The sequence below is a fragment of the Manacus vitellinus genome, unplaced genomic scaffold (genome assembly GCF_001715985.3).
Source record: "Manacus vitellinus isolate BGI_N305 unplaced genomic scaffold, ASM171598v3 scaffold_1_pilon, whole genome shotgun sequence".
NCBI classification, from domain to species: Eukaryota; Metazoa; Chordata; class Aves; order Passeriformes; family Pipridae; genus Manacus; species Manacus vitellinus.
In genome coordinates this window covers 53,493,764-53,520,939 of record NW_021939396.1, presented here as the reverse complement: position 1 = coordinate 53,520,939, position 27,176 = coordinate 53,493,764, and positions in this window count along the sequence as shown.

Below are 27,176 nucleotides of genomic sequence, written 5' to 3'. Positions count from 1 at the left end.
CATCTGTCTAATCATATTGCATAAAATGCTTAAGAACACAGAAGACAGAGGGAAGGAAAGGTTGAATATGTTGATTGTGTACTTAATTACATTTAACTATTGAGAAGCTAATTCTCATAAGGTAGATTTTTGCATGTGGTATTTGCAGTGTACCCTAAGGGAGGATTCAAGTCAATAGAGACTCTGGAGAGTGGCTATCGCTTCCTCAAGCAGCAATTCCACGTTGTAATAATTCTGGCAGTTCACTGAAAGAAATTATAAGAGGGCATCCAAAAGTTTTAGTCTGATTTGTGATGTCAGTTCTACTTTTTACATTAAGAAAGCTCATTAAATAAAGATTACACTGTCTTGTGCTATGTATCCTGTATAAATACACAAATATGTTATTACTGATATACTAAGGAGCAGATGAAACTACTGTCTGGTGTCTGGTAGTTTTCTTTTGGTTTAAACTACAGTTTAGCAGAAGTCTGAGATGCGTTTATACCCAAATGTATATGCAACAAGAAAAGTTTATAAAATACCAAGACCAAATTGTTGCTTGAGGGTGTCTGGATGTAGTTCATTCGCCAAACTCTGATAATGGGTTTGGTTATTCATGTCCATAGGAACTGGATTTTCTCATTAACCTGACTAGCCCAAATAGTCTTACCATTCTTCATATGAAAACTGTAGGATAAATGGTGGCAAATTTTCTCTCATCTCCCAGAGAATCAATTAAGCAGCATGGAGCATCACTCAGCACGAGACATGGCCATCAATGTCTACTGTGCACCATGTATTTCATATTTTCATTTAATTCCCTTTGCCACTGTAATTTAATTAATTTCACTCAATCTTATTAATCTTCAGATAATATCTTGATGTGGACAAGTGTACAGCTTCATCATATGCTTCGGATTTCTTCTAAGTGCCTCTTTGTGAACAGTTTTTGTCTTTTCCCTTCCTGGAAGCATATGTAAACAGGGGATGCTTAAGTGTCTGAATTCACAATTAACAATGTTACATCTATAATATTAGCTTGTGAAAAAATGCATTCATAGTTCTTTAAAATACAATGTTAAGTCTAATCTGGCTTTTTTCTCTTGTTTTGAAGTTGACTTTTTCATTACCCACAGTGCTGTACCACTGGCTGCAGACAGTGATTCAGTGCCTGGTTGGCTTGAGAGGGTTTGGTGAGCTGTTGCAGTCTAACAGTGCTCTCTATTGATGAAAAGTAGAAAAAAACATTTAGTTTTTGTGCTTTTCTACATGGTTTTAATTTCTTTCAGAAATTGTGAAATTAAACTAAAGTATTTTAAATACCATAGTAAAATAACAATTTCAAGCTGATCCATATAACCTTTTTTTATTTGTTTTCATTTAATTCTACATGATCATTTTTTTCTGTATCTTATTCTGCAACACTCAGTTTTATAGCAAATTATTTAGCTATTTCTAAGAAAAAACTGAGTATTTGGGAAGAACAGAATTCTCACAGGCTGTTTTTCCTAAATCCTTGATGTTTTCTAGGCAACATTTTCCTATAATTTAAAAATTTACAGCAGAGATAAGTCAAATATTAGACACCATTCTCACTTTGCAGAGAAATATATCACAGCATACACGAAAATTACATATGCTGAAAGCTATAAAAGTTACCAACTTAGTTTTCCAGCTCCTTAATATACTTCAACTGTGTGAGGTCTTCAAGATTAGGAACATCATTTGGCTTTAGATTTTCTTATATGAAATTAAAGGGGAAGAATTGTTGCCATCAAATACTGGTTTGGACTTTCGTTATGTAAAAAAAGCCAGTAAGAAAGTTGGAGACAGACTTCAACGAGGCGTGTAATGACAGAAAAGGTGACAATGGTCTTAAACTGAAAGGCATGGACATTATGAGGGAATTTTTTTACAGTAAAGGTGGTGAGACAGTGGAACAGATTGCACATAAAAGTTATGGATGTCACATCACTGGAAGTGTTCAAAGTCAGGTTGGGCCTTTGAGCAACATGATGAAGTGAAAAATCACTAGATCTAGAGAAAGAAGAGCTAGGTGATCTTTAGACATCCCTTTCAATCTAAAATTTTCTGTTATATTATGAAAAGGAAAAAAGAGACAGAGGCAAAGTGTGGGACATTCAATATAAATACATAAAATCTCTGTCTTAGAGTCTATTCAAAAAGATGACATAAGAGACTCCAGATTGCACTGGCTCAGATGCCCTGTACTCAGAGACTCACTATAAAACAAGACCAAATCAGCAACAGTGTATGTATAGACTGGGGAATGAGATACTGGAAAGCAGTGCCTGGAAAGGGACCTGGGAGTTCTGGTCCATGGCAAGTTGAACGTGAGTCAGCAGTGCCCTGACAGTCAGGAGGGCCAACCATGTCCTGGGGACATCAGGCAAAGCTTCCCCAGCCAGTCAAGGGAGGGGATTGTTCCACTCTGCTCTGCACTGGTAGGGCCTCACCTTGAATATTGTGTGCAGTTTTGGGGACCACAATATAAGAAAGATATTAAGCTATTAGAGAGTGGACAAAGAGGACAATGAAGATGGGAAAGGGCCTTGAGGGGAAGCTGAGGAAATATGAGGAGCACCTGAGGTCACTTGGTCTGTTCAGCCTGGAGAAGAGGAGACCGAGAGGAGACCTCATTGCAGTCTACAGCTTCCTCATAAGGGGAAGAGGAGGGGCAGGCACTGATCTCTTCTCTGTGGTGACCAGTGACAGGACCCAAGGGAATGGTCTGAAGTTGTATTAGGGGAGGTTTAGGTTAGAAAAAGATTCTTCACCCAGAGGGTGGTTGGGCACTGTAACAGGCTCCCCAGAGAAGTGGTCACAGCAACAAACCTGACAGAGTTCAAGAAGCGTTTGGGCAACACTCTCAGGCCCATGGTGTGACTCTTGAGGATGGTCCTGTGCAAGGACTTGAGGATTTGACTTCATGACCCTTGTGGGTCCCTTCTAACACAGCATATTCTGTGATTCTGTGAACTCTGACTAGGAGGGAGGGAGTGGTGACCACCTGTTCAATGCCCCATAGTGAATTGGAGACCCCTCTAGTTCTGTCTACACTCTCCCTGTTGCATTGATAGTGTGGGGGGCTTGTCTTTCCTGGGGATTTTATTGTTACTGCTTTCTGATGCTTTTACTTCAGACAGATATTGTGTGTCTTTTCATTGAATAGTAAACTTGCTCAGTCATTTTCTGAGCTGTTAAGCCATCTTCTGTGACATTATACGTAAATCAATTGTCAATATGGGGCCACAATAGTAACAACAATAATATTCAATCGCATTTCTCTAGTTGTAGGACTTTTTAATGTCTCATTATGAAACAAGGCAGTAATAACCTCATAGTCTTCCTCTAACCAGACTGAAATTGAGTGTGGGAGAAAAAAACAACACAGCACAAGCCCTGCCTTATTTGCGGTACTGATGCTGTTTGAATGTGTTTTATAAGTATTCCATTGCATTGATTTTTGTAGTTTTAATTTATTTCTCTATTTAAGTCAATATAGAAAAATGAATAGCTGGATCATAATCCCTTTCCTTGAGTAAACTACAATCACAACAATACTGAGACTTTTCCTCCCTCCTCTTTCCATTTCTTCCAATGAATTTAGTCTCAAGTGCACAAATTGTTTGGTCCATTTGGAATTCATGTGACATTTTGCATGAAAAACAGTGTGAAATGCTGTTTTCTCTGCTCCTGTGCTATAAATTATTCATCTTTTGATTTATCAGACAGCTTTTTCTTGTAGATAAGAAGTCACCTCTCATTTGCTCCACAGATCACATAGCCTAAACAATAGAAAATGGCTTGAATCCAGCAGGGAAAAAAAAAAAAAAAAAAAAAAAAGGAGACCTGAGTATCTATAGTTTGTTTTAGGATTATTAAAAGAAAATTCTATGGCTCCAAACCTGCTTAACTTTGAATGAAGTTGTTTACGCATGCACTAGGTTATTCAGCATGCAGTAAATATGCAGGTAGTGCAGAAGCAGATGTCCAGTTTTGAAGGGTAGCAGAGGGAGTTATAGAATTTACCAGGGGAATACCTATGGTCTGAACCTTATAAAGAAGTGTAGAAGAAAGTATATTGAGGTACATTAGTGACAGGACAGCACTGTTAAATCTTGGTTGATTGGTTTTCCTTTGAAAGAAGTTTTAGAAGAATTTTTTTTTGTTTTATTTTTATAGGACTTTCTATTTGAAATCAAGTGGTGACATTGCTAAGAGAATCACACAAGCAACTGGGGATCTGTGCTGGAAGGATTGTCATGGTTGAACACTCAGTTCTGCCTCAGACAGTCCCTTAGTCACCCTGCTTTCCCTGTTCTTTCACTCTTTCCTGCATTTCTACTGTCAGTTACTGTCTGAGTCACGGCACGGGGCTAGCTGCACCATTAGCCTAAAACAATACAGTCGTGTTTCAGATTTTACATTTCTTGAGATTTGGAAAAAATACTATATTATGGCATGTGTGAAGAATTCTTGCCTCTGAAGTTACCAGCTTCTAACAGATATTTTGGTGTTTCTCTTCATAATCAGGATAGAGCAATATTTCCCAATGGCCTTCAGTTTCTACCCCATCAGTGTCTATGACAACAAGTCAAAGTAGCCCCTGTCCTCTGGCCTTGATGGCAAATAGTACTTGTCTGGACAGCTAAACTTCCTTGCCCCCCTCAAAATAGTTTGACCTTATTCATACGATGGTGAGTGATCTCTGATCTCAATAATACTCAGAGTAAATTTTGCGTTTCCAGGGAAGGTGCTAACTGGCATGAGTCAAAATTGTGCCAGGTGACAGGCTATTGTATACTACCTATATTCAAGCTGTGTTTTGATAATGTTTAGGTTACTGACAGAGGTACATTAGTGGCTCCAACAAAAGGAAGACCAAAGTTTTCATCATCTGGAGAAATATATTTTGTATGCAGTGAAACCGAGTCTGGTTTGTAAGCAAAATATATGGAAATAATATCACCTGTACAAAATCATAGAGGCCATTTGCTTTCTCCACAGCTTTCACTGAACTGCACAATAAGGTATGTAGATAATATGAAGACAGTAATATACTCTTGAATTGCTCCGTTATTTCTCTCTGGAGCTTCAGCAGCTGCAGTTTATAGCAGTATCATAGAATCATAAAGTGGTCTGGGTTGGAAGGGGCCTTAAAGATCACCTAGTTTCACTCCTCCTGCACTGGGCAGGGACACTCTTCACTCGACCAGGTTGCTCAAAGCTCCAGCTTCCTTGGGCAAACTGCTCCAGTGCCTCACCACCCTCACAGTAAAGAATTTCTTCCTTCTATCTAATTGAGGTTTACCCTCTTTCAGTATAAAGCCTATCACTACAAGGCCTTGTCAAAAGTCCCTCTGCAGCTCTATTGGCCCTCCTCAGGTACTTTAAGGCCACAATAAGTTCATCCTGGATTCTTCTCCTCCCCAGGTTGAACAATCCCAGTTGTCTCTGCCTTTCCTCATAGGAGAGGTGCTTCAGCCCTTTAATCATCTTCATGGCCCTCCTCGACTCACTCCAACAAGTCTGTGTCCTGCTAGTTTTTGCTGTCTGTGTCTTGATGAGAAGCTATGGTTTATGTCACTGGAAATGGCAATAGCCACTCAAGCATCTGTTAACTTCTATAGAAATTTCCCTTTGAGTTACTGAAAAGACTAAATCTCATGCAAGCTGCCTGAGGAGACCACTTATAAGTGAAAAACTACATGGTTTTTAGGTGCTGGTGATAGCAGATAAGCAAAATATTTTTCCTCTGAAAAAGTACCCTATTCCTTTCCAGCAGTTCTTTTCCTTACATCTATGAATTATTGAGGCATTTAAATTTTGCTTCAGATTTAAGAAACAATAAAAACTCTTTTTTATGTCAGCCAGTACAGGAGGGATACCTCATCATGTATGTGTCACATGGACAGGTCAGTGACCTCTAAGACAAGTTACAGGCCAAAACTCAGAGACAATACACTTTGATCAGTGGCAATGACTGACCATTACACATCAACATATGAAGAAGTGCATTTTGGCCAAGAATTTTCTGTATTTTTCTTAATTTGTACACAAAAACAGGTTGAAATCAAGAACCTGTGGAACAAAACCTTGACATTTAAAGTTCTTACTGCGCAGATCTTTTTTCCATGGACATTACATGGGGCTTACACAGGCAAACTTCACAGAGGGCAGTGGGTTAATTGTGAGTTCTCAGATGTGACTGAACTTGCAAAATGCATACATGGCAGAAAGACATGGAATCACTACAGGCAAAAGACAGTGCAATAGGGTCTTTTGTATCCATACTGACTTTATCTCACTGAAAGAGTTCTGTAACATCATAGGCAGAAATAGTTGTACAGTAACCTTCAGATACACCATCATTTATTCCTCTTTCCCATTACTTATAACTGCTAAATTTTAGTTCCTTAAGGCAGACGTTTTTCATTACATGTGTTTGCCTGAGGACACATTTTTAATTGATCTTGAAAGTAGATTAAAGCAGGTTTTTGGCTTAAACAACTTGGCTATTTCTCAGAGCAAATCACAAGCAAAATATGTTTTACTCACATTAGAAAAAAATAGAGAGAGAAGTGCCAGCACCTCCACATTTGAGCTGTAGAATTGGACAGCCTTGCAATGGAATCCATTGAGATGCATTTTGTCCTGCAAAATATTATTCACAAAGTTACCACAAAATCAGAAGCTTGGGAATTACATTTTTATAAGATTTTGTTTACCACAAATAAGTTACATTCTATGTCTCTGAGAGGTTAACATGACTAATTTTTTCTTCAGTTTCCTGTCTGAGGACAAGGAGAGCTTATCAGAGCTTCTCTGATCTATGAATCTCTACAACTTCCAGAAACAAAAAAAATACAGGAAGGTTGCTGACTCCCTTGTTCTCTAAACACAAGCCTTAGTGAAAAGCACAAGAATAAGAACATGGGGCTGCTATAAGGGTAATGAACGAGGAACTCTAAAAAGGCAGATACAAAGAAAAAAACTAGAGATACAAAATGGGACAGCAACAGAATGACAAAAAGGTGTGATAACAGTAAAGAAGATATCAAACATTTGGGATGAAGTCGTAAGAGTAGAAAAATCAGGAGACAAGAGTACATTGAATTTGGTATTTTATATAAGGTAAGATGCAGAACAAGCCTTTTTGTAGACACTTTTACTGAATGATGCTTGAGATATGCTGTACTTTGGATCAAACCCATGTAGACAGAAATAGAAAATGACCTACCAATACCAAAAGGCAATTTAAAGGCATATACTGTGGAAAAGGTCTCAGGAAAATCTCAGGATATGCTGAAGAGTAGCCCATGCAATGAAGACAGTCAGGTGACCAACTTGAAATGTTACCAGCTTATTACCTCCCCCATTTATAATTTTCTTCTAAAATAAGGTCTTACACAAAATGCAGTGTACAATCATGTGAAAATATTTCATGTATCTATGTTTACAGGCTAAAATAAACTCATCCAGGAGGCTTAATTCTACATTTGCCAAATTCCATACATTTAGTTTGTGGTTTAAATACAGAGATATTGTTTTAAGATTTAAAGGTTGACCTTTCAGACAGGAGAATGCAAGGGTGTAAAGAGTTTATGGACAACATGACTGGTTAGGTCTTGTTGGGTTACCACTGAAATGTGTGTAGAACACACTGTGACAGTTTATAGTAATTAGGCAGTATGGGAGCTTCAAAAGAATTCCTAGATCTTAATAACTATTTTAAACTGCTGAATCCATCCCAGCTCTTAACCTTTTGAATGGCCATGGAAACAGACTGTTCAGACTGATGAGGGGCAGCAAAGCTTGAATGTTATAACAGGTGACTGTATCAATATGGCTGAGGTTTCGCATTCTGAGTTATATAGACCAAAAAGTTTACAGTGTCGCTTCGTTTATTTTCTTAGTGCATCATGTGTTCAAAAGCAGACATGCACATAGCAGCTGGCTGCGTTAGTTCCAGCTGGTAGTACCATGGACAAGTAAAGGAGAAACAAAATTGCAGCACCAGATCAGTGAACACAAGTGCATGCCAGGGTGCCAAGACAGAAATATAAAACTTACTACCAATGTAGCTCAGTATCTAGGCTTTTCTTCTCCTCTGAGTGACAGGGAGAAATGTTTAGTGCAGTCTTTGGTTTCTTTTGCAGACACCGAGAAAGAGGGAAAATTTGAAAAAGTGAACAGATGCTGGATTGATTTTTTAAAGATATGGGTAACTGAACAAATTTGGGGTAATTATTAGCAGTAAATATTTTAAAAATTTAGTAGAAATTCACCTACAAGAAAGGTTTCAGTGCAACTTACAAAAGAAGAATATTTGCTGATTACCATTTTTTTACCTATCCAGCTTTCAGCATCTCAACATTGTTAGTTCAGCAGAACAAAGAAATTACTCCCTTGGATTTCTGAGGCATTTATATTTCTCTTTTTATTGAAATGCATGTGGAATGAGTCTAACTGTCCTAGTTCATCAAGCCTTTTGAAAAAAAGAATGGCATAATTTCTTTTCTTACTCAGTAAACACTACATTTAAAATTAAAATATACAGTTTAATTTAAAATACACTGATATTTTATTTTTGCATCATGAGAAATATATGAAGAAATCTTAAAAACTACTCATATGTATTATAAGAATTTTCACAGGAGTCATTATCATGCCTAAGATAACAATATGAAAATAAACCTTCCACGTATCTCTATACCTCGGAGTTAAGGTTTTAAATTACATTCATAGTTATTAAGTCAAAAAATTCAATAGACATACCCCAGAATCTCTTTGATCTTTTTTCAACATGACCTATTATTTGTATCCCCTAATCCCACATTAATATTTTAATACACTTTGTATGTTAGTGTAAAGTCAGCATATGTTTGTGTAAAGTCAGCAGCAGGGTCCAATCCAGGGTTTTATGGGAATTTTTTTCTCTTTATTGCTGTGCTTTTATTTCCTATTTGAAAAATAATCCCTGTTTAAAAAAAGCTAGACACATTCTTCCACAATACCTTAGTTCAGAATTGCCTAACATTACTGACATTATCGAGCAGGGACCACGACCTGTTACTCTGAGGTGACTGCCGGTAAAGATTTCCCCATGGCTGAGGTCTATAGGGTTACATAGGTTAGAACAGAGGTTGCAAGGTGCAGAATGGATGAAATGGGTGACTCTATGTTTCCCAAGTCCATCAGGGAGACCACAGGACCAAAACATAAGGCAGGATGGCACTAGAGCTGCATAATATACACCAGGAAGCAACACAGGTCAGTGGACAGCACACAGTGCAAAGAGAACAACTCCGCTTTTAAGCCTTTTTTCCCCTTCTTTATGTCCACTCTAACTATAAAAACAACAGTTGAGCAAAGACTCGATTTCATGCAGCCATGTAACAGCCAGAAGAATAAATGTCCTTGTTGTGCCCTTCTAACACCCATGAAGAATTCATTTCATTAGGTCTACCAGACATTATTTGGTGTGAAAATGAAAGACCTGTTTAAGACTGATCAGAAAAACATTCATAACATACTTTTGGGAGAAGATTGTTCTAGTTTTACCATACCTATGTAACATTTGTAAGTAAAATTTCTATCTTACAAAATTAAATATATATGAAAAGTAGTAGTTATTATTTTTAAAAAATCGTAAGCATTTTATGATTTTTTCTTTCCTCTTTTGTTTGCTCTCAAATAGTCATGACTTTCAGTGCAACAGAAAAAGGTTGCTCCTTGACATTAAAAAGAAGAGTGAATATTTTTGATTACCCAGCATGACACTACAAGATAAGGTAGATATTCTAAGAGCAGATATTTAATATTTCAGATAATCAATACTTTTAAGACATTAAGCACCATCTCATAACTCTGATGTCTCTGCAAAACATCCAAAGATGAATGAGTTTCTGCAGAAAGATAAATGAGGTTGCACATGATTTCAGAGATTTTTGTAAATCTGAATTATAGTTATTAATGATTGCAAAAAGATCCATAGTCAGTGGATTCTTGATTTCCAGGTAAATTAGAATCATAGAATCACAGGATATCCTCATCTGGAAGGGACCCACAAGGATCATCAAGTTTAACTCCTGACTCCAAACAGAGCAACCTAGAAGTTAAACCATATGTCTAAGAGCATTGTCAAAACACTGAACACTGACGAGCTTAGGGCTATGACCATTCCAGTGCTTAACCACCCTGTCAGGGAATTTCTAATATCCACCCTGAACTTCCCCTGACAAAGCTTTAATCCAGTCCCTCATATCAGCAGACACCAGAGAGAAGATATAATAGAGTCACAAAATCACAGAATGGTTTAGGTTGGAAGGGACCTTTAAAGGTCATCTAGTCCAAACTCCCAGCAATGAGCAGACACCTTCAACTAGATCAAGTTGTTCAGAGCCCCATCCAACCTGACCTTGAATTTTTCCAGGGATGGGGCATCTCTCACCTTTCTGGACAACCTGTTCCAGTGTTTCAGCACACCCATAATAAAAAAAAATTCCTTCTTTATATCTAATCTAAATCTACCTTCTTTAAGTTTAAAACCATTACCCCTTGCACTATCACAACAGACTCTACTAAAAAGGCTTACCTTGTCTTTCTCATAAGCACCCTTTAAATATTGAAAGGCCACAATAAGGTCACCTTGGAGCTTTTTCTTCTCCAGCCTGAACAACCCCAGCTCTCTCAGTCTGTCTTCATAGGAAAGGTGCTCAGCCCTCTGACCATCTTCAGGGCAATTCTCTGGACTCACTACAATAGGTCCACATCCTTCTTATGTTGAGGGCCCCAGACCTGAATGCAGCACTCCAGGTGGGATCTCATGAGAGACAAGGAGAGGTGGAGAATCACTTCCCTCATCTGCTGGCCACACTTCTTTCACTCCCTCTCCACTGCCCCTCATGCAGAAGCTGTAGACAGAATAAGATCACCTTTTAGTCTCCTTTTTCCTGAGCTGAACAAACCAAGTCTCCTCAGACACTCCTAATAAGTCTTGTGTCTTTTCCTCTAGTTCTTTCTTGCCTTCCTTTGGACATATTCTGATTTTTCTACATCCTTCTTATATTAATGAACCCTAAACAACATGCAGGTGAGGCTGCACCAATGCTGAGCATAGTGGACCAATCACTTCTTTCGATCTCTTAGTTATACTGTGCTCAGAGCATCCTACAAAAAGATTGGTTCTTTTTGCTACAAGGTCAAATTGCTGACTCGTACTGAACTTACCATCAACCAAAACTAGCAGATCCCTTTCAGCAGGGCTGTTTTCCACCCTTATGTCCCCCAGTCTATACATGCATCCACCAGATTACACTGTTTCAGATACAGAATCCAGCATTTGTCCTTGTTAAATTTCATACAGTTGGTGATTCCCCAGTGCTCTAATCTATCAATATCTACCTGTAAAAAACCTTTAATCTATCAGTATCTATCTGATAAAGCCTCTCTGCCCTCTAGGGAAGAAAATGTTCCTCCTAAGTTATTGTCATCAGAAAATTTGTTTCCTGTACACTCAGATTCTCTGTCCAGGCCACTGATAAAAACGTTGAAGAGAAGTAACCCTCAGAGTGAGCCCTGAGGAAGATCACTACTGACCGGACACCAGCCAGGTGTTAAGCCATTGACTACAGCTCTGAGAACTGAACCACCAGCTGTCCACTTATTGCAGTGTGTACATGTCTAGATGCATGCTGGTCATTTTATTCAGAAGGATACTGTGAGAGACGGTATCAAAAGTTGTGCTAAAATGTGCTACTCTTAATATGAGAGTGTGTGTAGTGCTTTAAGTGAAAAAAATACTGTATATAATATGATTTACTATTTCATGAGAAACTCCAATCACTAAATAAACCCTTAAATATAAAATAGTACAGCATATTTTTCACTGGGGAGGGCAGGGGTGGAAAGGAAGCTTTTCTTTCCAGTAAGTGCTATGTGGTATTCTTAACTTGTGTATGCCCTTTTCACCTGAATACTACAGAGACCAGTTGCCTACCACAGTTTATCCAAGTAATTGTTCTTTCAGATGAATTTTTAGAATTTGTAACACTGTCTAGGGGCTTGTGGGAGAGCTCTTTTAGACAGTGCAATTGTAATCCAGACTACTTTTTTCTAAGTCAAATATATCTCATTCAGTCTGTGGATAAGAGAGACTTTAAATGGATTCAGTCTTCCTATTACTGCAGCACTGAAACATAAATATCAGGAGAAGTTGATGTGGAAACATTATTTAATTCATTTTCTATTTAAGACATCCAGGTGTGAAATGTGTAAGAATGTTTTATGGTTAATGATGTCACAGCACTATAGGAATCCCCTCAGAAGGAAAAAGGTTTTTCTGTTTTACATCTTCAGATAAAAGCTGTCCAGAGACTCCAGACAAGGAAAAGTTTAAATGTAGCCAGGGAGAAATATAAGTAGAGTACTTTACAGTAAATAGAAAGAATCTGTAGTCATTCAATAAGGAAAAAAATCTCTCTTCACAGCAGCTCTGCACTTAACAGAAGGGTTTTGTTTCTATTGTTAAGGGCTTCTTAGCATTATTATCATTATCATTATTATCAATATTATAATTATTTTCTTTTCTATCTTATTTTTTTTATCTCAGTATCTGTCATTAAAATACAAAACTCTTTTCTGGCTCAAAGTCATTTTTTCCTATACATCACTGACTGCATTGCACAATGTGGCTCTTGCTGAATTTTTTTTTCAGTGCTCTACAACTGGACTTCATGTCTTTGCCTAGGCTAAAGATACCTAATGTCCCTGCAAAGTTTCATTTTGTTTTTTAATTCTGTGCTGTGCTGCACACAAAAGTTCCCCCCTTGGGGAATATTTTAACAATTAATAACAAAGCTCTTCTTTACCTGTGTGGTTTTTTTTTTTACATTGACAAAACTAGGAAGCATCAGGCATGTTCCACAAGCTTCTACTTCAGTGTTTATATGCACAGCCAGAGTCATACAAAAGCTTTGAATGGAAGTGGAACAAGAGAGGTGCAAACATGTTGTACAGTAGACCCACTGCCAAGATGCTATGCCATGTGAGGAAACCCTCTTCTTCAGCTGGTGATGACCATGGAAGAGGAAGGCCTTCCTCTTTATAGCCTTGCATAATTAGTGAAAAGGAAATTTGTCTTCAAGTTGCTCTATGGATAACCATGATTTGAGTCATGCAGTGCTATTGCCTTCAGCATGTCTCAGGGTACAGAATCTGACAAGACTAACTGTGATTCATTAAGCATATTTTCCAGAATGAGCTCTGAAAAAAACCAAACTGTTTTCCCTGGATTTGGTTGAGCATACTTTTATTGGTAGCAATGAGGTATATAATATGAGTACCTACCCTTTATATGTCTCCTACTTTTCTAAACTTCTACCTTTTTTCCTACTTCTCTTATTCAATTATTGTATCGGTTTAATCCTTTCTTTCTACTGAAGAATACCTTTCTTTCCAGTCCTTTAAAGATTATTGTTGAATCTCCCTAGTTTTATGACACCATTTTGCTGGGATGCTGAAAACTAATAGCACTGTTCAATGAAAGAATATATTGCTACATTTCATTTTCTATCCTTTCTTTGTGTGTCCTGGTTTAAAAATTCTACATCCTTCTGAGACACCCAGCTGTTTAGATCTAGGGGTTTTTTTTCTTCTAGGAGACTGCACAACTAATTAAAAACTGTCAAAGTAGTTTGTGTTTTAAAACAATTGTAGGTTTGAATGAACTTGATATTTTAACTAATTCCTATGCTTCTACTTGTCCAGAAACTATGTCTACTTGCTGAAGGACTTTCATTAAATAACTTGAAAGAGGTATCATTTTAGTTACTAAATTTTATTTTTTATTCCCAGACCTATCTTCAAAGTTGAATGTTCTTCAAATCCTACCAACAAAAAACAGAGCTATGAACTTTCTAAGCAAACAACATACGAATAGGATCTCACAGCATGCAACCTTCAATTTTATGCAAACAAAAGTGAATTTGATTATAACTTGCTTTATCTGAACTTATTTTTGAAACCACTATTTCCAGCAATTTTAGAGTAGTGTTTTAAAGTTGCTAATAAGTCTTCATCAAAAAAATAGAAATTCTAGTTTCAAAGATGTCTACAGAGAGAGAATATCAAGAACTGACACTAGTGATATGAACCCCTGCCTTGCAAACCATTTTGGATATCCTCATGCTGATAAAGTGTCATACTCTTCAACAAGAGGCAGAGTGAAAAATGTCTAAGGACATTTAGTACTCCAGAAAATAGCAAAGTTCTGCTCTAAGTGTGTTCTCATTCAAAGTAGAATTGTAAATATAGTTGAAAACATCTAGTTGGAAGATTTTCATAAATGAAAAGTAAGAGATAAGTAATCTTACTGAATAAATAATTTACTTACATAAATGTAAATCAGAGATTTAGTGAATCTAACAGCCTAGGAAATTTTCATTCTGAGTTGATCAACTGGGTGGACTGACTATTACTTTAAGAAAGATTTGGGAATCTAGCAAAAGAAGCTTCCATGGGGCAAATATCTTGGGTGTATTTTTGTACTTTAGTCCTTTAATTCCAACTCAGCCAAAGAGTCTGTAAAGCACTGGAGTGTCATCTATTATCTACTAAGAAAAACTCCGGTTTCTGGTGAAAGCTTTAACTTTCTTAAACAGAGAGATATGCCTTGTTACTAAGTAAAAATGAAGCCTGTTGTTCAACCATGAATTTTTATATTATAAGAGTTTAGATCATTATAAACAATATATTAATAAATATAATAAAAACACTTTATCAATAGATAAAAAAATCACTAGGAGACTGAAGCACAGACTTGTGCAAGTCAACTCTGACAGCAGTTAAGTTTCTGCAAAACTTGCAGTGGGAATTGCTTATCACTGGAATAATCCCTGCATAGCTGATTGTATAGCAAGCAGCAGGTCCAGTGAAAGTCAGAAACCGACCTTGAAATTGCATCCTTCAGCACTGCTCTTTCTAGGCACTGCTTTTGCTTTGCTAACAATAATAATCATGTTAAGTCAATTTAGTCAATTCAGTCTGTCTTCATGGATCCTATGTGATTCAATACATGGGAAATCTCTTCTGGCATCATCCACATACACAGAAACCTCTCAAAAGTTATATATTGTTCTTCCGAGTCACCAAAATATTTGTACCAAGCCAGTGTCCTGGGAATTAGGAGGAGCAACTATCGACTCATTCGTTTGAGAAGGCTAACAAAAACCTTCTTTCTTGCAGAGTGAGTTGCTGACCCTTGACATCAGAGCAATGCATGAAAGTGCTGATAAACGGAATTGATTTGTGAAAAAATCAGCTCCATCCTTTTGCTGCAGCAGATTTGAACAGGACAAAAACTATTATCTTTCAGATAGGCTAGTGGAACACTTTTACTTTTTTTATCAAGAAACTGGGTTTTGAGCCAGATGAGGGAAGAAGCCAATAAGAAGCAGATCCTCCGAAGTGGGATAGTGTTTTTCAGCATGCCAGTGTCCTCCCTTACACAATTGGTTCAGGTGTAAAACTCCCTCCTGGGGAAGGTACCAGGACATTCACATTATCCATCCCTTCTAAGGAGGCATAACTGACTTTGTTGTAAAACTCCCCACCAGGGGAGATATTGGAGCACTCACATATAGATCTGAAGGTATTTATCCCTTTTGATGGGGTATAATTGGCTCAACTAGGCTGAAGTAAGAGGCAGCATTCATGTCTTAGAAGGGATCATAAACCATCCAAAGCCCCCAGAAGCGCCCCCAGACTCATTTCTGGGACCTTCCACCTGAGGAATGTGCATGATCAACAATGTAAAACTCCCATCCCAGAGGAGGTGTGTAGACATTCCTACATAAACCTAAGCATTCCTACATAAACCCGTTGTGTTTCACAAGTTTCCCCTGCCCCTGGCAGATCCGGACTGCAATCACCACTTCAACCAGTGGGCATCAAAATTGCAACTATCAAGTCTCATTATCCATGAGTGGTGATACGTTTCTACTCCTATCCTTTCTTTTTCTTTCTCTCTTTCTTCTCCTAACTTCTTAGGCTGGAAATACATAGTAAGCCAGACTCAAAAATTCCAGTCAATGCCTTAGCAAGTGTCTTGTTGTGCCTGCATAAGTTAAAGTCAGCTAAGTGTAAATTTGCTAAGTTAAAGCTTGTGAAGTTCCTTACTTTGTCTGGATGCTGTTTTAAAATTTGCCAAGTATCTTATTTTACCCTAATGTTCTAAAGTTTGCAAGTAAAAGTTTGTTATCGTTGTTTCCCCCGTGCACTGCCCAGAGTGAATCAGTCTACTCCTAAACCTGCTGAGCGGACTGGGACAAAACAGCTGTGGAAATCCTTGCCACTGGGTGATGTGAATGCAGTTTTTACAGTAGAAGTCGTACAGAGTTCTGGGGGAAATACGCAAAGAAACATTAAAAAAAGGAGCATTGTCATCTTCTCATGAACTTTGCTATGCATGACTTATTGAAGGCTCTTCTCCTAGGAGTGTCCAGGCATTTGTTATGTTTGGAACTGTAGGAGATGAAACTGAAGAAAGATATACTAGTTTTTCATCCTAATATGGTCAGTTCTACTTTCTTCTGTTGAACTACAGACGTAATTTTAAGTAGCTGAAACTTTATTCATATTATTTACACTTCAAGTGTATTTAAACACATTTTGCATGTAAACTCTACAGCAATGTAAGGAAAGGATAATGATCCAAAGCTATACAGCAGTCTCCTCCATGTAACAATGGTCGTTCAGTTATATTCATGCATATTCTTGAGTTTCACTAAGTCAGTGGGATCACTTCTGTATAAAAGCAAAATTTAAAGTTATTTAGAAATATTGAAATATACAACCCTTCTGGAGAAAAGATAATAAAAAAAGGTGTCACAGCAATCAAATAATATTTTCCCTAATTTAGTAGACTGGTAATAGGATAGCATCCCAATATGTGTAAATGTCATTGCCATTGAATATCTGGCATTGCTGAAAAGGCAAAAAGAACCCATTGTCAATAAAGCAGGAAAATGCTGAACTTGATTTAAAGCAAATTGGTCAAAAACTGGTCATGTGAAAACAAACTATTACTAAAAGATTAAAAAATGTTACAGCCCACACCCCACTCCTGATTAGAAAACTATTCATCAGAATTAAGAATTTCATGCTTTTTCTGTATGAATATTTATGTCTGTGCTTAGCAACAGATGCAAATGGGATGGAAATATAAAATCCAATTTATTTAGCATATCTACATCTTTCGATGTTACAGAACAGACTTTGTTTTCAATTACCTTCACAATTACTAATATGTACTTCTCCACTCACTGTCTAAAAAACCCTAAGGCTGCACAAAACCAGAGTAGAATGTTCTTTACTTCAGTCAATGAGCTTTAACAGAAACCAATGCATTTTAACTGAATTTTTGTTTATCTCAAGCAGCACATTTTTAATGAAATCAATACATTCTTACTGAAAGTCTCATGAATCTATTGGAAAGAATACATTTTTTACTGAAACCAATATGCAGTTTTATAATGTCTGTATGTTTTAGTGAAAGCATTGCAATACATTTTAGCTGAAACCAATATGTTTCTCCAAGCCTGATACAAAAGAGTGAAACCAATGCATTCTTCCTGCAACTAATATTCCATATTCCTGAGCCAACGCTGTCAGGCTATGTTTTTTCATTTTTTCATAAATGAAAGCTATGTTTTATTTTAGTGAAGAAATTACACCTTATTATCTTAAAACAAGGAGTTTTGCAATGATTATATTTTATAATTTGCATAAAATAAGAAGTCGATTATAAGAAGTCATTGCTAGATAGATATATCTTCTTGGTTTTACATTTTATGTAGTCTTGCAATATATATGCATTCTATCAAATGAGTAATGATATAGATAGGAGTTTATTTTCATTCTCATTAGACTTTCACTAAATCTTTTTTTCCACTTTATATGCAAACTGGCTTAAAATAAGTCAACATTATGGGTGATTTACACTTTAGAGCAGAGGAACAGAGCAGTGGTTAATGATTTTATTGTAGACTAGATGTAATTTATTATGCAAGAATTTTTTGTAAGAATTGTTTTCAGTACATCAGTTTTGGTATTTTTCGTGACATTTTGACTAAAGATGTGCTGATCTGCATTACTTAGAAATATTTTGAGTAGTCTGGTGCGTGTAGCTAATGATTTGTGATCTCTCTAAGTGTTTTAATCGATGCAATTAATGCGAAATAGAAGGCTCTATCTGAATTTCAACAGATCTGAAGAAATGCATAATCTGCTTAAAATTTAGATACAGTTTCTCTTTCTTTATCTTTTCAGTATAAAAAGATAAAGGAAGCAGAGCAAGAAAACCATCAATACAATGACTTTCAACAAAAGGGATTTAGCATTACATGATACAGCAGAGAAACACAGGGCCGTTCAACAAAAAGGACCAATTTTATACCATTACTGCTCTCACCAGAGACACTTCAAAGTATTATCTTCAATTAAACCAAATATAGATTCATTTCGTTATGAAAACCCAATTGCAATAAAAGAATAGAGGAATTTACGATAGCTTAATAACCTAAAAAAATAGTTGTGTGACTGCCATGTATTACAAGCTAGAAGTCCAGATACTTATTTTAAGCATTTGCAAACTGAAGAGTGCAGTTTGCGTAGAGAAAATGTGTTGACATTCTTCAGTCTTTATTAGTTCAGAGCTCTAATTTATTTTCTTAAGATGACCTTGAATGAGAAAATATTAGGCCTTTGTCCATTACAGCATCCACTTCTGTCCCCACTACTCATGGGTTCCTTGCTGAAACACTAAAGACACTAGCAAGAAAGACAGGTCCAGTTCTGCATTCCTATCTGTGCAGATGGGATCCTGATATTTCAGGGACTAAGGAAAACATGTCCTTGCCATAGCAAAGTTTGCTTTGCCAAGCTTGTTGGTTTTCAGAGGTGACATACATACAGTCCTTATGAAAACAAAATGATCATTTTATCTCTGAAGTTATGCCTAATCACATCTTAAAAAAAATGTCTTTCCCCACTAATGATATTTGAGAAATAATGAATAAAAGGCAAATGCAAAGGAAAGTTAGAGAAAAAAATGCAATATTGAGGAAAATATATAATCCAATTAAAATTATTAGCATAGAAAAGAATAGTCTATATTCCTACTGCAACTGCTAGATCACTGAATGGTTTTCTTCATGTACAATAGGTTGCCTTGGGGGTGATTGATTTATTTCTATAAAGATAATCATTGCTTTCCAAAGAATCTAAAAGATAAAGTGTAACAAGACCATGCACTCTACTAGTATTGGATTTTACCTCTCCTCATTATTTAGACCCCTCTAGCAATTTTCTTTTAATAAGTTCCAGTAGTGCTTTGCCAGATTCCTTTTTCCTATAACATATTTTATTCTCCCAAAATTACATGGTCCACTCATCTTGACATGACTTCTACTCCACCTCTTTAATTACTGTTCTTGCTGTCTTTCCTTTTCTTGCAAGCATTATAAAATAAGTGACATTCTCATATTTATTTTAGAATTCCACACAATGAGGAAGGATAGTGTTAGCTGCTCAATTTCATCCTTTTCAATGCCATTATTAGAACACACGACTTCAAAAGGGAGTTAAAGTTTTGAACCTCTTAACAGAAATGGCCATACACAGCTACTTAGCTGAACTAAAATCAAAGCAGAAAAGAATTTCAGTACTCCATTGGAATCTCAGGTACCAGTTGTGAGTTTTCATGATCACAGACAAGTGAGTTTTAGATTCTGGGTTAGAGGCATTAAAGGCATTTAATAGTACCCACTATAATTACATTAAGTTTATGTTTGAAATTAATGTTTTGTAATACTGACATTCAAACAAGACTCAAAGCCTTGTCCACACAGGATGTATGGATACTTTGTGTCACAGACTTCTGTTCTCATTTTAGCAATCTCAACAAAATCGAAAAGTTATACTAAGAAGTTGCAAAATTCATTTAGATCTTTGAGGACTCGCCTTTGGATTAGAGTTTCAAGCATATTGTACATAATAGCAGGAACATTAGAGGGGACTTGAGCATAGTCCTTACAAGTCAACTGAAGGAAGAGATTTATGGTAGGAAGAATCTTGCAAACCAAGAAGTCAGGAGAGTCAAATGTGTGAAACTGATAGTAAACATGAAATGAGGAGTAGGAGGAAAACAGTGTGAGATAAACATATGCAGGTATTCTTCCGAAGAATGCCAAGGCAGTGGGAGGATTAGAAAAAAGTTTATTACAGATGCGAGGACCATTTTTTTACAATGCAGCGCATCAGACCTTCAGGGGCAAAAGGCAAGTTCCTGCCCCCTCAGGGCCCCCTTTTGTCTTCTCTGTTTCTCCCTTACCTACCCAAGGCCTCTGTGTATGTCTGTTAGTGCTATCTCTCTCCTCTCACACACAAGAGAGCAAGGCTAAGAACTTCTCTTGCTATGCAGGGAAGAGGGGAAAGCATTGAAACTGCCTTTGAGAAAGAGTTGCCATTTAGGCAGAAAACCTTCCTAGCAAAAACTGAGTTTCTAACTTTCCATTACAAATTCTTCCAGAATTGTATCTATTCCTTCACAGTGAAATGTAATTAATGACTGAAACAGTTAATATAGAAATCCAATTCTGCGTTTTTTGAAGTCTTTCATCCTACACCAAAGACTGGCTTGACAGGGGACATGGAAGTGAGAGAAATATTTCTGCATTCAGATCCCAGGCTATTTTATCAGAAGTTCAGTTTAACAGACACACTGGTTTCTCTTGTTGCTGATAAAAATCATCATAATCAACATTATTCCATAAAATATACTTGCTAAGATTTATAATCAAACACTATTAAGATTCAGAGAAGAAAACACTATAGAACAATCTTTAAGATGTGGCTGGATATAATGAAGCAAGAGGGAATTCCAGTATCCAGATTGCCTGTTTCATGTTGCATTAAAATTATCATTTTAGTTTGAAAAGGTTTTTCTGTATTTACTTATAAGAGAGCAATTAGATTTTATTTAAAAGTATGGTTGTCATTGGGATTGTGTTTCTGAAGTTAATAAAAGGAAAAACAGAGAAAAGATGCAAGAAACCTTCCCTACCTTTTACACATAGGGGTAGACTGACCTTGTTCATCAACATCTTATTACAATTCCAATCTTAACTTTTTAAGCATAAGTACTTTTCCAGACTCTGCTTCTGCTCATAACACTATTTAGTTACAATACTATGGTCACAATACTAATATAGTTACAACACTATATTAGTTACAATATGTTCACCATTTGATGCTCACAAAGATGAGCTCACAAAGACCAATTATTTTTAAGAGAGAGAAATTTCACCTGTTCCCTCTCTTCTGCATTTGCCCTCTACTAACTGTTATAGCATTCTGATACAAAGGAAAATATACTTTATTCCTACACAGTTTATGCCTAGTTCAAAGCTAAAGACCTCCTGGGAAAACCTAGAGAATGATAAGAGCGAAAATAGCTTCAACAGTTGTCATAGTCTTCATAAAGGAGAGAACCCTTTGCATTGTCCTCTTCTTCTTCCGTCAATATCACAGATCTTTCCTTCATCAATTGCCATATTTATGCCACAACTAGTCTCTAAAACACTACCCCCTTTTGTTTCTTCCCCCAAAAAGTCTTTCCTAGCTCCCAAAATCTTCATTAAGTAATTACTACATCAAAGAATGACAGAATCTGCTGAGTTGGAAGGGAGTCACAAGGATCATCAAGTCCAGCCCTTAACCCTACACAGGACCATCCCCAAGTGTCACACCATGTGCCTAAGAGCATCATCCAAACATTTCCGGAACTCTGGAAAGCTTGATGCTGTGACCACTTCCCTGGAGAGCCTGTGTAAGTATTTTCTCTGCTGCTAGGTTGCTTTGCAGAGATTATATTCAAGGCAGATCATGTATTGCAAAATGTGTGGATAACAGAAGCCATAAAGGAAATAGTGATATCTCAGATGCACTTATGAAACCTGCAAATACAGGTTATAGGCCTGGTCCTGAAAGAAGAAACACAATGTATGGTTATGACTGACTAAACTCATCTAAAGAAAGCTAATGCATCATGTTAGGAAACCCTGTTTTCGGATTATCAGACACAAAAGAACTGCTGCTCCTAAGTTACTCCTTTATGAAGCATGTAGATTTGACATTTATCTGGCAGAGAAAAAAAAACAACAAAACAGGCAGCATGGGGAAATGTAAATCTACCTAAGGCATTGCAAACACATAGTTTGACATCTAAATGAACTATCACCTCTAATAATGATGCACTGAGCATTATTAAAAATGCTGAGTATTTCATATCCCACAGAATCCTTTCTATTGAAGCACTATTGGAGCTACGTCCTGAGAGAAAAACTGCTTTAAATACTCAGCACGTTCACTTGGGCATGCTCACATAAAGGTACATGTAAATTTGCTCAGATAAGACAGAACAGTCTTTGTCAGTAATTAAAATCTCCATTAAAGGGTAAACATAACTCTCCTTAAAATCAGTGAAAATATTTGCTTCACTTCAGAAATTCCCATATCCAGCCACATGTGATTAACATTATCTTCCTCCTCTTTATTTCTGAAGGATGCTTTATAGGAATAAAAAAAAAAAAAAGGCACATGGCATTGTGTCCCATGTGGTACACAGAGAATTCTCTGACATTTTCTGTTCACAGAAATTGCCTCCAGTTGAAATTCACTTTTCAGTTGTTTGGTCTCTGTTTAATGTCATCTGTGCACATCTAAGGCTCAGTAAAATTTGCTACCTGGAAAAGCCTGGTGACAAACAAATCAATGGTTTCCATTTTGCTCTTGGCGTACCTGACAGGTTATGTGACTATTGGATGTCAGATTCTTTTTAGACTGGATTTATTGATCAAATCTATCCAGAACGTTCAAAGTCTTCCCTTACGTTTTGAAGTATATAGAAAATGCCTTGCTGCTCAAGGTTCTACAGAAGGTGAGTTATTCATTTTCACTTACAATTAGCGTAGTTACTGGCAGCCTATATGGTAATCATTTGTCTTTTCTTACTTTCAGCCAACTTCTGTCAAATATCTTTTCTTATACCTATGCACATTAAGCGTTCTGACATAGGGCTGGCAAAATGCTCTGTACAAGGTAATTGTGGTTGCAATTAATAATCATCTTGTATGGAACTTTCTAATATGTCCTGAAGAACTAATATTGTTCTAAGAACAAAAAAATTCACTGACAATCCTTGATTTGGTCCTTTCCTGTTCATTCACAGGTTTTGTTCAGGATAAAATTTTAAGCTTTTTCTCACTAGAGAGTAGAATCTGGAATGCTTTTGACATCCCAGCCCTCTGGCATTCCCATTTTATATCAGATGTGTTGTCTACCCAACTTTGTTATTCTTTAAATACATGGTAAGCTGCAGTGTGTTAGTCTGTTCCTGCATCCAACATACCACTTCTTTGTCAAGGGATTTCATGAAGAGATCTGAGCCTATAGCAACAATCTGCATCTTTTTTAGCTTTGGCTGCCTCGCTGGTATTTCACAAAATGATCTAAATTTCTGGAAAATGGCTCTACTCCTGCAACATGTGCTTAATCAGTAGGACCCTGAAGAACAACATGTGTTGTTTAACGTAGTCAATCCACTCATGTTGATGTGTGGCCTCTGATTTTCTGGGTTAGCCCAATCACTTCTTCTCAAGAGTTAGGGATGTCATTTAGGCACTTGGGCTCTCTGCCTTTAGCATACTGTGTGCGCCTCCTTACTGTTCTGTAACTTATTGCTGTTTTGGTGGCCTCTGACAGAGACGAATTCAAACAATCCCATGGCATGATTTCTTTCCAGGAGCACACACAGGTTGGCTGAGAGTTGAAGGTTCATACAGATCAACTGCGAATCAGAAGACCTGGGTCATTTCTTGTTCTCATCTAGAATGAAACCAACTTCAAATTTTTTTAAATCCTGAAAACAAAAAAAAAAGGCTTTTTCCTTTCTTTATACATCTCTACGAACCAACACCAGCTTTTTACCAGACATCTGTATAAGTAAAATATTGTTTTCTGTCTCTCCACAGAAAGCAGTTATGTCAGGTACCATGACAAGGTAGATTCTGTGTTAAGTTCACATAAATGTTTACAAAGTAAGTAGTGAGGTTCACTTGGCTTCACCCTTCATTTTAATGATCCCATCAGAATTTTCATTTCAAAAGTAAATACGGTGATAATAGCTAGAAAGGGAACAATATGACTTGCAGTTCAGTCCCGCTATGATAGCTCTGTTATGGTTGTATACCTTACCCTGTAGTAGAAACCAAAGTCAGTGATATCTGTGAAAGTGAAAAATGTTGAATCCATGTGGAAGCATCAGCAGCAAATAAAATCTACCACTCGCTCACTTACATGCCTTTGCATTGTAATAGGATACTGAAAGATGTGAACAATTTCCTCGCTTCCCCTTCATCAATCGATTAACTCAGCTGTGAGAAGGAAGGGCATATTAGGTGAACTAATAGCTGTGTGGCCTTGTTGCCACTGGAAAGAGATCAAGTAGAGTGTCAGACAATTCAGAGTGCAAAGTGATATTGCATTCATTTTGTGTATGTTATTTATTTTTACGATGCAAATGGAAATGTTGAGGTTTTTTAGGTGGCGATTTTAAAGACAGACGCACCGTGTGCTTGGGTATATTCCTTTAGAAACTGCCCTGATGCACAGAGTTCATCCTTGTAAGGATGAATTCACCCATCATAAGGATACTCATCCCAGTGAATACCTCTCCATTTCATAATGACACATTTTCTGGAGCAGCTGAAAATGGGAAATCTTAGGTCAAACTTCACATTGTCCTTCATGTTTTCTGTTCTCAGTTGAAGAATTATTTTCTTTAAGAGTCATAGATGTTCAGATTCCTCATACAGCAGTTTTGTTACACAGACAAAAAACCATAAATTTCTCTCTGGCTAACCCTGCTTAAAGAAAAATCAGTAAATGAAAAATCTGTTTAAAAAAAAATGAAAAACAATAATGACACTTCGCCCCAGTGACTACCCAAGCACTATAAGCAGATGTATATTTGTATATATATGCATAAACTTGCATACACACGCTCATATAAAAATGTACATGTACCTACATATATAGACTTACACTGAATGTGTCTAAGAATCAGATATTTTTGTTAAAATTTTGAGGGGACAATGTAAAAAAAAAGTGAATATATAAAGTCTCTGTCATACAGCCTCCCAAACTCCAGACTTATTTAACTGAATTGTTGGGCCTACTCTGCTATGCTATGACATAACACAGGAAAAAATTATGTGTAAAGGTATGGAGTCTAATACTTTTTGAGTGCTTAATTTTCCTGAACTTAGAAAGCTATTTAGAATACAGTAATGTTATTAATTTAATGCATAAATTATGTTAGGCTTTATAATAAAAGCAGTATTTTTTTACTTTTGAAAGTATCATTTATTTCTTTTATCAAATACTAACCAATGTATTGTCATACATTATGTTATTTATGACTACAAAAACTCACTTAACTTTTTTACCAAAGAAATAGTCTGTGTATGTCCTATGTCTATGTATGATACTGTATCTTTATTCAGTTTTTCTGCCAGCTCTATTTCAAACTGTCTCTGAATTTGCTTTTTACTCTCTACTTCAGTTTTCTGGTTTTACTTGCTAACTAAATTTGTTCCCACTGCCCGTTGTCCACTTTTATTTTTTAGCTTCTCTTTATTGAAATGAGAGTCAAGCAATAAACTCTGAGCTGCAATTTTGAAACTTTTATGCTGAAAGGAGCTTGAAATTGGATAGAATTAGCTTGTTCGTTCAGCATCGCAAAAGGAAAAATACTAGTAATTCCTGAGTACTTCCAATTTCCATTTATTTCAGAGTAAATTTCGCACATTCAGCATGTACCCAGCGCTAGAGTTGCTTGGGAACCTCCCTGGGAAATATTTTCCTGGTCTGTGAGCAAAGTCATTCCTTTCCAGACCTGAAAGAGAATTACTGCAGTGATTGCAACTGCACAAATGAAGAAATGGGCAACATTAACCTATATCTGATGAGCAGATAGAAAATGGATGAGAAATCCGGAATTACTATTTTTATTACATAGTCTAATATAATTTATGCATTACGATGATATTTGTATAGTCCTCTTGATGTGCAGGTCTATACAAGCCATGTGCAGTATTGTATAGAGGAGAATGTGAGGCATGCTAAGTATCCAAGTACAACAATAAGAGTGTATTATATTAATTGAACACTTGATTCAACTAGTGCTTGGTGCCTCAGAGTATGCCTAGCTTCTGGGTAAAATAATTAAGCAGTTTAAAAGTTCAGAAAAATTATCAGTAAGAGAATTCCTGTTATATATGTAAAGAACCAATAAAACATGCCAAGGGAGAGCTGTAGCATGCATTCTAGTGCTTCAAGCTAGTGAGTGCTACTTGGTGTCCCATACCCAATTTTGTCATTACCTACAATATTGTCCAGATGCAAGATTACACAATTCATATATTCCTCTCAGTTTAGACACAATTCTAGTTATATAGCATGTCAACTACTGACAAAAGCCAACTTTTTAATGGTGAGCAATGTATTACAACTGGTGAAGTTCCTTTAAAATTACACCTCAACCTGTGCTGACTCCTAAATAAATGATGTTCAGAATTAACACACTGCAAGTCAACTTCATCATGCTCATTGGAAGCAAAGGGAATCTTGACACAGAATATTTTTCTTTATGAAAAATATGAACTGGGAAACAGAATCCCAACTTTTTTAAGAGAGAGTGCAAATATCTTTCTTGTACCTTCATTAATGCTTATAGTTCTTAATTTCTTGTTTCTAGAGGTACCCTCTCTTCTGTTCATTTACTCTTTTCCTTTACTTTTCATTCTGCAGTTGGATGATATTAATGTTTATATGACACACTGTTATGATCAAATTTATTGTGCTGGTTATTGAAAGTTTCCTTATTAAAATAGACAGATTTCAAGCATACACAGCAGCCTTTCAAATGACTACTCATGGCATCTTTATGGTGCTCCAAGTTCAATGTACCTGCTCTTCCAGTATTTTGAATAGGACCAGCAAATAGTGATGATTACTTAACTTCATAATAGCTCTCTAAATATCTTACT